Below are 11,923 nucleotides of genomic sequence, written 5' to 3'. Positions count from 1 at the left end.
CAGCCCGCGGTGGCCACCGGAGCTCTCTGCTGACGCGGGGCTTGCTCCTGGGGATTCCCGCGCGCCGCTTCCTGGAGCAGCATGGGGGCTTGACGTGCCGACGCAGGGATGCGGTCATGGTATGCGGTGCAGGAAGCACGCGAGCACCTTCTTGGGGACGAGGGATTTCTTGGCAGCTCCTTTCTTGTCATGCGGGCGCTAGACGCGGTGGATCTCGTCCAGGGGTCGCACGCCTTGGAGCCATGGCTCCTTCTTGGGGCGGAGGTGGCGGAGGCACCTCATGGGCTGCATCACCCATGCAGGACGGAGGGCGAGGCAATGAGAGGGACGACGCAGGGGAGCCCCCTGCGGCGCTGACGAGCTCGGTGATGCGAGCGAGCCACTCCTCGTAGAGGTTGTCGACAGGACGGTAGTGCAGGAGCTCACGTGCCAGGAGCAACGCGGCGTGCGCGTCCGTGGGGGTGCGACGGGCGTGCGACGACGAACCGGCTGGAGTCGATGACGGGGTGGCGGTGCGGCCTTCCCGCTGCACCGAGGGATGCAGCGATGAGGCCTGCTGCTCGTTCCCCACCGGGCCGGTGGCGTCGTGTGCGGCAGGCGATGGAGAACGATGGGGAGGCCCACCGACGGGAGCCATCTGGGTGACGTGGGCGGCGAGAGTAGCCCGACGCTTGGTGCTAGCCCGACAAGCGTCAGCCATCGATGCTACGAATGATCAAACGCGGAACATCGGAAGAGAGATTCTGGCGCACCCCTACCTAGCGCGCCAAATGTCGGATGTAGGGTTCCGGCAGACCCTTCAGGTTCGAACTCTGGGGTGTGCACGAAGATCTTCCCCCTACCAATCCACGTCTGATTGCCTCACGAGGATCTAAGCTAAACGATGAACAACTCAAGGGACACAAGATTTATACTGGTTAGGGCCACCGTTGTGGTGTAATACCCTACTCCAATGTGTGGTGTGGTGGATTGCCTCAAGGGGCTGAAGATGAACAATACAAGGGAAAGAACAGCCTCGCGAGAGGTGTTCTTGCGATGGTGGTTTGCTTGAGAAGGATTCGATCCTCTCTTGGCTCTAGATGACATTCTCAATTGGCCCTAGATGATAGTCTCCCTTGGCCCTAGATGATATTCTCGATGCCTTCTACCGTGGTGGCTATCCCTATATATAGAGGCCCTGGTCCTCTTCCCAAATATTGAGCAGGAAGGGCGCAAACAACAGCCATTTTTAAGGGGAACAACTAATACAAGTTATCCTGACTAAAGTTGGTCTTCGGCTGCCAAAGGCACTGGCGATGACGCTGCCTTGGGCTCCATGGTGACCTCCATCCTGCCGCTCTGCTGGTCTTGGTCTCGTTGCACCAAAATGGTAACCTTTGCCTGATCCCTCGGTACTCCGTGCCTGTGCTTGCCCCCTTTGCACCAAAGAGGAAACAAGGACACTACGCAGGCCAGCGCCCGCCTGGCGCCCGCCCGGTCTTGATCGTCACGGCTTGCGTCACGAGCACCTTGCGAGATACCCTTGCCTTGATGTCTCCGCCTCCTCGTGAGCCTGCCTGGCGAGGCTGCTCCTGAGGAAGCCTTGCATCGTCCGCCCTGCGAGGCTTGGCCACTCGCGAGGGTCTTGAGTTTGAGCTGATGAAGATGGGCCGTACTGGGCCACCACTTGAGCCATGCCGCAGGCAGGCAAGTCTGGGGACCCCTGTTCCCAGAACACCGACAAGTGCTGTGCCACTTTTGCTGGATCCGAAGAAGATCCTTGATTTCATAGATCTATGGCACAAAGATCTGAACACACCGCTACCAGAACTGAATCTCTCTCCTGGAGAAAGTCACATGTTGACCGCCTTTATCACTAAAGAAAAATGGAAATTTGATAAGGCCAGGCAAGTGAAGAAAACTCAATACAAGGAGCGGTTTCTGAAGAAGAATGTTGTCAACATGTCTCCTGAAGAACTTGCGGATCTTCAGATTGAGATCAAAGCTCTCAATGATGAATTTGACGCATACCATGCAGATTGGCTAGGCGCCAAGGTCAGATTCGTCCGACTGGCAAAAGGCTTCAAGACCCGTGTTGCTGCTGAAGCACAAAAAGAAATTCCTCAGGGTGAAGCATCTGCTCAGCCCACTGAAGATCATGCCAGCACAGCTGATGAAAATCAGGCCGTTGATGATACTGAGAGTGCGAGGGCTGCTAAAGAAATTTCAGCTCCTGTTGAAACTGCCAGCGCAACCATCAATGTTGTGCCTGAAGATCAACCGAGGCTAGCTGCAGAATCTGTTGATGTGCCTGAAGAAACTGAACCTGCCAGGGCAACTGCATTAGTTGTGCCTGAAGAAGCATCTACTCCTCCTGCAAAGTCATCACAGATGAAGAGCATCAACCTTCCTTCTGCATCAGAAGCGAAGAAGACAAAGGCTGCAGAAAGGGCAGCTCTGAAGAAAAGGAAATCATCTGATACCTTAGAGTCTTCAGCTCCAAAGAAAGTGAAGACTTTGACAAGCTCATTCGCCAATCCGATTGATAATGTTCCTCTGTCAAGCATGCCATCAAAGGAGATTGTTCCCTTTGGTGAGGAATATGTCATCTCTGATGACATTGATGAAGAGAATCCCTCTGATGTACGTCAGAGGAGTTGGATGAGGAAATTGTAATGGATGCGGTCCCTTCACCTCTACTGGTATCATCGTCGTGCCTCAGTTCACTGCTGAAGAGGCAGGCGTTGAAGAAATTGACACTGAAGATGAGGATGTGGACATTGGGTCTACCACTCCTGTTCTGAACGATGATTATTGGGAAAGTCATCATCCCAATTCTCCTCTGACCACTTCTCTGCAGCAAATTCCTCAGTCCCTTGCTCAAACTGAAGAATTTCATACAGGCTCTAAAGAACGTCAAGCTTCACTTCTCTCTATTCCAGAAGAAGTTCCAGCCACTAGCACTGAAGAAATGGAGGCCAAGGCTGCTTCTGATAATATTGCTCCTAAAATTCCTTGGCCTGTGGCTCCCGAGGCTGTGCGACAAGAGGCTGTGAAGACTTCCACTGCAAATCTTCAGCCCAATCCACAGAATCCTCACACTAAGAAGCAGAAGTTCAAGGCTGATGACTTCGTTGTTGAGCATCATTTCTTCTCGGACTACAATCCATACGACTCTACTCGACTTTGTCGCAAGCATTTTTGGACTTCCACCCAGATGAATTTCTATTCCTCATTGCTGTTTGATAAGGACAATTTTTTTTGACCATGAGCAACTTCCTCATGTGGATATGGAGTCTCTTCCATGTTTCACCCTGGTCCTCAGTGTTCTTCATGACACTGGCTGCTCAACTTCTGCACTGACATCTGCGATTGGAATGAAGAACTCATTCTTCAATTCTATGCTACTTTGCATCTCACAGGAAATGTTGATGATGTGAATTCATGGGTGCTGGATTGGATGACAGAAAATACTCACTAGAAAGCTCCAGCCTCTGAACTGCTTCATGTCATCCTAGTTAGTCCTCCCACTAAAGGCACTCTGAAACTTTATGAGGAACCTGAATTGTCAAATCATCTGATGCAAGTACCGATGAAACCTTTGAAGGCTGGCCAAGCTCCAAGGACCACATTCCCCATCAAGGAATTGATGTATGTGCCAAGGACAGTGTATTGCATTTTGGCCAAAACCCTTAGTCCAATCAAGGGCCACAACTCTGATGAAGAAGAAGTTGTTGGCATAATGAAGAATCTGCTTTTCAACATCATGCATGGTATTCCTATCAACTACCACGATTTCTTCATGAGGACTTTAGCCAATGCTGCTCTGTCACCTTTTGAGTTGAAGCCTTACGCTCCCTGGATCATGAAATTCATCAAATCAAGGTCTTCAATTCATTACAAGGCTGAATTTCAGAATCATCTCAGCTATTTGCCCCAATTGAAGCCCTCTAACAGACTATTTCCTCAACTGATGAGAAGGGCAAGGTTGCGGTCATTAATGAAGGCACCCATCCTCTGGATGGTCAATTTCGCAAGGCTGCATCCTACTCAACCAATGATGACTCTGGCACACATGACTCTGCCGCAAATGCTTCAGAGCAAAATCCTCAAGCCACTGCTCCGTGTGTGATGACCGATCATGAGCTGCTCCTCAGTCTTCATCAGGAAGTGGATAGAAATCACAAATGGGTCAAGCGTCAGTTTGGTGCAATTCTTCAAAACATGACCGTTACTAAAAACACCGTGAAGAAGAATCAACATTATCTGCATCAAGTCTTCGACCGCACCTGGGCTATTCTTTCGCATCTATACGCTGATGATGAACTCAAGGATATGGACTTCCAACAGGACTTTGACTGGTCTCAGCCACCATCGAAGAAATTCAAGAAGGTCAAAGTTCATCAGCTGGTTGCCAGTTCATATTCTCCATCGCGCGAGACAGACGAAGCTGAAGATTTGGACGACACTTCGGTAGGCCCTACATCAACCGACGACCCCAACAACGCTGGCGCTCCTCCATCGACATTATGATGATATTCTTCAAGGGCGTTAGTCCTCATTTTTCGTCCCTTTAGGTCATTTGATGACAAAGGGGGAGAAATTTGAGTTAGTCTTCAAGCGGGTCTATTATATGGGTGTTTTTTGTTAAGTTACAACTCTTGTTCTTCTGAAGTGTTTGCTTTGCTGAGTTGTAAACTTAAGTCCTATGGTGGTCTGATACTTTTGACTGCATTCTGCATGCTTATTTCCTCAAGTACTTAAATGCACGCATGCAGAATTTATTCAGACACCATATTTCAGCATGCATTTCAAATTCTTCATTTGATATGTCAAATGTGAGTATGATTTACAAGATATAGGGGGAGATCTCCATGATATTACTCTACAATGTGCATTTCCTAGCCAAAGCAAATTCCTCATATATGCACATCTTCAGGGGGAGTTCTTCTATATCTTGCAATCAAATTCCTCAATATTAGCATTTACACTTCATATGTTTATCCCCATTGAAAACTTAACCTATTTGTCATCAATCACCAAAAAGGGGGGATTGTAAGTGCATCTAGTTCCCCTTAGTGATTTTGGTGTATTCAAGACTTATAGGTTAAGGGACTAATATGTTTGTGAGTGTACATAGGCTCTATAAGTCAATGAGGAGTTTGATATTTACGATAAAAGTCGACCCCTAAAAATGTATGTCTTCACCAAAAGACTTTGGTTCTCCTGAAGATTTTGAAAGGGAAGAAATTACTGTGACCTTGAAGACTTGGATATTCATGCGAGGATTATGAAGCGTGAAGACTTTTGTTTTCGTAGTTTCATTTTCTCTTTCTTGAGTCATAGGAAACACCATACTATTAAAGGGGGTCGAGGTAATACTAAGGAAAGTGATTTCCAAGTGATGCTCATCTCAAAATCCTACACCTACCCAATCCTTTCGATTGAAGCCATTGGAAATCTCATATCAGTTCAGTCAATTTCTGTAGTGATAGAGAGAAAGATCTTCTGGTCTCTGAGGAATTTGTTTTGACTGAGGAGTTAGGAATTCGCCAGTGCGGATTGCCTACATAGTGAGGAACATGATAGCCCCGAGGATTTTGAACCTCAAATATCCGACCATTGTCTTTCTATGCGCCAGCTGTACCAAAATATCTACCCACCTAACGGTCATATAATTGAAGGGCATTTATGTCTTATCATGTCGGGCTTCTCCCTAGGCTATAAATAGCCGCCCCCTACAACCACTAGCTGGTTGGATGCTCCGAGAGAAACTGACACATGTCATTGAGAGCATCCCATACTCCAAGGACACTGAGCGAAAATCATCAAATGAGGAAAAACCCAAAACCCAAACACCTACAACCCAAAGTGATTGAGCATCACTCAAGAGATTGTTCCTGTGTGGAACCAACACTTGTTACCTTTGAGGACTGTGTATCCTACAGACGGTTAGGCATCATGGTCTGAGCATCCAAGAGGAATTGTGGATTGCTGAGTGACCAAGTGTATGAAGGTTTGGAAGTCACCTGAAGACTTACCGTGAGTGATTGGGCGAGGTCTGTGTGACTTTAGCTCAAGGAGAATACGGTGAGGACTGTGTGTCCGGGACTGTGTGTCCTTAGGTTTAAATACTCAGCCGCTCCAACTAGACGTGCAAGTGTCACAATAGTTGGAACTGGCTACCAAATCATTGTCTTCACCAATGTCGGATTAAGGGATCCGCAACCCCTTGAAAGGTTCGAACTCTGGGGTGCGTGCACAGATCTCAACCTACCCAGCCTTCCTACTCGTGATCCTCCTAAGCCTAGCGCATCAAGCTCAAAGAGACACAAGGGCACGGCAGTTTATCATGGTTCGGCTCACCTTGCGGTGTAATACCCTACTCCAGCATTTTGGTGGATTGCCTCGAAGGACTGAGGATGGACTAGTACAGTGGATGAACTGGCCTTAGGAGGTGAGGTGTTCTTGAGCTGGTGTTGTGTGAGCTAGGTCTACTTGCTCTCTATCCCAGATCCGCCCGTCCCCCTTCTATGGTGGTGGCTAGTCCTATTTATAGTGGCCTTGGTCCTCTTCCCAAATATGAGCGGGAAGGGATCCCACAACGACTGGATTTGAAAGGGGACAAGTAGTACAACTTATCCTGACAAAAGTAGTCTTCGCCTGCGAAAAGCCTCTGGTCATGATGCTGCGGTGGGCTCATCGATGACCTCCGTCCTGCCGTCCTGGTGGTCTTGGTCTCGTTGCACCAAAATGGGAACCTTTGGCTGATTCCTCGGGACTCCGCGCCTGTGGCTTGCCTCCTTTGCACCAAAGAGGAAACCTGCGCTCTGCGCCCGCCTGGCGCCCGCCTGGTATTGGTCGTCATGGCTCACGTTAGCTGAGCCTCGTGAGGTACCTTGCATAGAACTCTCCGCCCCTCATGAGCCAGCCTGAGGAGGCCGATCCCCTCAGTGGTCTTGGCATCGTTTCTCTCACGAGGCTTGGCCCCTCGCGAGGGTCTTGTGTTGTCGATGCTGAAGCTGGGCCGTACCAGGCCGTCGATGGAGCCAGTGGTGGGCCGCAGGCAGGCATGGCTAGATACTCCCAAATCCAGGACGCCGACAGTAGTCCTTGGGCCCAAGGCGCGCTCAGACTTGGCTTTCAGGTGAAGCCAAAGGGCAAGTGTGGAGCACCATGGGCCCTAACTACCTGCGGCCTTGATGACGCGTGGCGATTGAATGGACGTGGGCGACTCCACATCCCCATGCTGCCTCAGCAACCACTCGACTTGACAGGACGATGCAGCATGCGGATGGTCATGATGGCACGAGGTCGTGGAGGCTGGCGGTTGGCCTCCCTTTGGCTATAAATGCAAGGGAGGGGCGGAACCCCTCACCCATCTTTCATTCGTCTTGCTTCCGCCTGCTTCTTATCTTATTCATCTTGCTTCCATAGCATCATCGAGGAGGTTTTCAACGACCGAGAAGGGGAAGGCTTCCAAGACGGGGCTAGCCTCTCCACCTCCTAAGAGGGGCCGCGACCGTCCCCGCAAACACCCTGCGGCTCCTCTGGAGACATCCAGGGGGCGCGGGCACGCACCCCCCGGAGGCGTCGTTGCTCTTAGCGCCCACGACGGCACCTCTTCTTGCGACGGGGGTCACCGGCTTCGGTGCAACCCCCTTGACGAAGGAAGGCACGCTGTGATCATGCGCCCGCCTTGGACGCGCTTCTCCTCGCTGGACGTGCTCCCTGAGTTCGTGGTGTGGTTGAGGAGCCCAGCTGGCACCTTGCTCCGGCTTCCGTGCTTATTCTTCGGCGAGCTTCCTTCTTCGGGGCTTGATGGCCTCTGGCTGCAGGCTGCTGGGTGCTACAGCAGAGCTTCATGGTTCAGGGCCTAGGTTGCCGCCTTTGGCAGCATGGTGTTGACCCACAGCTGGCAGACATTTGCCCGCACACGAGGCCTAGGTGGAAGGTGCACTCTTAACTTCAAGTATGACGGCCTGGCGACCCTCTACGTGAGAGTGTTCAGGGAGGACGGCCACCTCGTGGGGTGCTGCCCGGAGGGTGGCAGCGATGATGAAGGCGGCGATGGCGAGCTTGGTCCCGACGGCGCGCGCTCCTCCTCCCGAAATGGCAGCTCTTCCTTGGACGAGAGCTCGAGCAGCGGTGGGTACGACCGGCCTCCGTGTCGTCGTGCTCATGTCGAGGACGCCGGTGGTTTATCCCACTGTGGCGCCCCAGTGAAGCTGGAGAGGAGCCCGGCGTGAGGCTGGGGGCTGGCAAACTTGGACTCAAGGCCAGCACCTTGAGGCGCTGCTTGAGGATGCGGTGCTGGTGCCGGGTTCGCACGCCTTCGAGCCCTCCTTATTTAGCCTTTCCTTTCACCTGTAATTCAAAAAAAAGATGGTGTACCCCGCTGGGGTGTGTAATGAACCATGGCAGTTATGCCCTTATGCTATGCTTGTTGTCTTAATGTTGTGTCGTAATGTTTGTGCTCTAGGTAGGCAAGGGTGGGATAACTTAGCTTGGTATGTACGTAGTAGTTTGCCACCTCACGAGGGCTTGGCCTCAGGTAAATGATGAGGCCCCCTTTCCTGGGGGTCGTGAGGTCTCAAGAACTGCCGCGAAGCCGCTGCAGGGCTGCTCTTGAAGGAAAAGAAAAGGCTGTCAAGCGGCTCACTCCCTCTTATGTGAGCCCCCTGTCATAGATTAGCTTGGGCTTGACGCACCGCATCTCGCTGCCCGGGAGGCATGGACATGAGAGGTGCTGGTGCCTGTAAGCTTGATCGGGGGCTCCTCGTGAGGACGAGGCCGAAACACCGGGGTTCGGCATGGTGCGTGCGCGCAAAGGCATGCCTGAGGCGCACACACCTGCCTAGCCCCACGCGCGAGGTGCGCGAGAGGAAGTGACAGGCAACTGCCACCCCCTTCATGCCCTCTGGCAGAAAACAACTCAGGAAGGAAACAGCTCGAAGGACCAGAATTCGTGTAAGTGCATCTAGTGCCCCTTAGTGATTTTGGTGTATTCAAGACTTATAGGTTAAGGGACTGATACGTTTGTGAGTGTACTCAGGTCTATAAGTCTATGAGGAGTTTGATATTTACAGAGAAAGTCGACCCTTAAAAATGATGTTCTTCGATTGAAGACTTTGTAATTCTGAAGACTTTCTAAAGACTTTGAAAGTGAAGAAATTGGTGTGACCTTGAAGACTTGGTATTCATTCGAGGAACATGAAGCGCGAAGACTTTTGTTTTCATAGTTTCATTTTCTCTTTCTTGAGTTATAGGAAACACCGTACTTTTAAAGGGGGTCGAGGAAATACTAAGGAAAAATTTCCATGTGATGCTCAACTCAAAATCCTACACCTACCAAATCCTTTCGAGTGAAGCCATTGGAAATCTCGCACAGTTCACCCATATTATTCAGTGACAGAGACGAAGTTCTTCTGGTCTCTGAGGAAATTGTTCTGACTGAAGAGTTAGGAATTCCCAGTGCGGATTACCTACCAAGTGAGGAACATGATAGCCCTGAGGAATTCAAACCTCAATATTCTGACCGTTGCTGTGCTACGCGCCAGCTGTCCCAAAATATCTACCCACCTAACGGTCATATCAGACAAGTGCATTTATGTCTTATCATGTCGGGCTGCTCCCTAGGCTATAAATAGCCGCCCCCTACAACCACTAGTTGGTTGGCTGCTCCGAGAGAAACTGACACTTGTCATTTGAGAGCAACCCATCCTCCGAGGACTTTGAGTGAAAATCATCAAGTGAGGAACTCCCAAACCCAAACCTACAAAACCCCAAGTGATTGAGCATCACTGAAGAGATTGATCCTGCGTAGATCCGACGCTTGTTTCCTTTGAAGACTGTGCTTCTTCCAGACGGTTAGGCGTCAAGGTCTAGAGCATCCAAGAGGAATTGTGGATCGCCGAGTGACCGAGTTTGTGAAGGTTCAGAAGTTACCTGAAGACTTACCACGAGTGATTGGGCGAGGTCTGTGTGACTTTAGCTCAAGGAGAATACGGTGAGGAATGTGTGTCCGAGACTGGGTGTCCTCGAGTTTAAATACTCAGCCGCTCCAACCAGATGTACAACTGAGACAGCAGTTGGAACTGGTCTACCAAGTCATTGTCTTCGCCGAGCTTACTGGTTCTATTTCCTCAACTCTATCATTTCCTCATGTATGTTGTTGTGTGCCTGTTCATATCTGTTTGAAGACTTTGACTGAAGACTTTCTCAATTTCCTCAGTTCTATTTCTTCAGTCTGTCCATCTTCTTCTCTTATTATCCTGTGTTTACGCTTTCTGTACTCCTTGCTTGTCTTCATTTCATCATGATGACTATGCTTGTGTTCTGTTATGTTCCTTTCTGAGTACTTATTCTGTTGCAAGTAGTTCTTCATTTAGGAATTTCTTCACCAGCAAATTCCTCAGTGAAGAATTCATGAAAATCGCCTATTCACCCCCCTCTAGTCGATATAACACACTTTCAATTGGTATCAAAGCAAGGTACTCCCTTGTTTTGTGTGATTTTGGTTTAACCACCTGGAGTTCTAGTTATGTCGACTGCAGGATCGAGGAACGTTTCCTGCCCCATCTTTGACGGTCATGAGTATCCTCGGTGGAAGGCCATGATGAAGAAGCGACTCATGGCTATGGACAGCGAACTATGAACCGTCACTGAGATTGGTCTTACCGATCTATGCAAGATGGAGTAAGCTGATGACATTCACAAGTACACTCTACTGAACCTCACGGCGAAGGATGTCATCTGCTCCTGTCTGTCCCGAAATCAGTTCAGGAACGTCATGCACCTCAATCACGCGAAGCTAATCTGGGACCAGCTTTCTGAGGTCTATGAAGGTCATCGTACTCGACATGATCCTTGGTTTGAGGATTACAAGGATTCTCTCAAAGAGATGACTTTCGCACCTGAATCGTCATCCTCTTCACCATGTCTCATGGAAGGGGATGCCAAGGTAACTGAATGCTACCTTTCTGAATCTAGTGATGATGAATCAGGTGATGAATTTGGACCTAGCTATGTCAAACTTGCTTCCCTTGCCACTAAACAACAAAGAGCTTTGGAAAAAGTTTAGTACATGCTAAATAAGAGCGATGATATGTTAGGTGAAGAAATGGATCAGTCAAAAGCCTTGGCTGAAAGTCTTCACGGACTCGATGCCAAATTTGACGACCTTCAAGGTCATCATAACACTCTCTTATCTGATCACGAGAAGCTTTCTCTTGAATTTCTTCAAAGAAAGCAAGATCTTGAGAAGCTAAGAGTGAGTTATGAAGATCTTGAGAAGGAGCGCGATTCATTACTTGCTCTACATATCAGCGCTACTCAGGAAGAATTTGTTCCCCCATGTTTGAAATGCGTTGAACGTGAATCTGCTAATTCTTCACCTGAATGTTCAAATGTTTCAAATGTTACAAATTCTTCACCTGTCTCTGCTATCACTAATTCCTCATCTGAGGACATTGCTAGTACTACTAATGATGCAGGGATGAAGGAATTGTACACGACAGGCATGTACAAAAGCCTCAAAGGGCATCAGATTCTTTGCGATGTGCTCAAAAAGCAGCTCCTCAACAGAAACCCTAGGAAAGAGGGTATTGCCTTTGAGAGGAAACTCAATGCTGATGGAACATATTGGAAACCTGAGCAGTACCCCAAAACCTCATGGGTTTCTGCAAAGGGACCTCCAGTTGATCCATCTAACTTACCTGGCTTTACATGTGAGTCTTCTCATTCCTCTGATGAGTCATTTGACTCCAACTATAAACTATTCAAAAATCAAAATGGTGAAGTATTTGCTAGATATGTTGGCACTAACTGCAGGAACGGTTCCCCTATGAAGAAAATCTGGGTTCCCAAAAGTTGTCTTGAAAGTCTTCAGGTGAATGTCCTCATGACACCACCTGTGAAGAAAAGGAACCCCAGATCCAATTCT

Source organism: Triticum aestivum, chromosome 3B, assembly GCF_018294505.1.
Source record: "Triticum aestivum cultivar Chinese Spring chromosome 3B, IWGSC CS RefSeq v2.1, whole genome shotgun sequence".
Classification (NCBI taxonomy): domain Eukaryota; kingdom Viridiplantae; phylum Streptophyta; class Magnoliopsida; order Poales; family Poaceae; genus Triticum; species Triticum aestivum.
Note: the sequence above shows the minus strand (reverse complement) of the source record.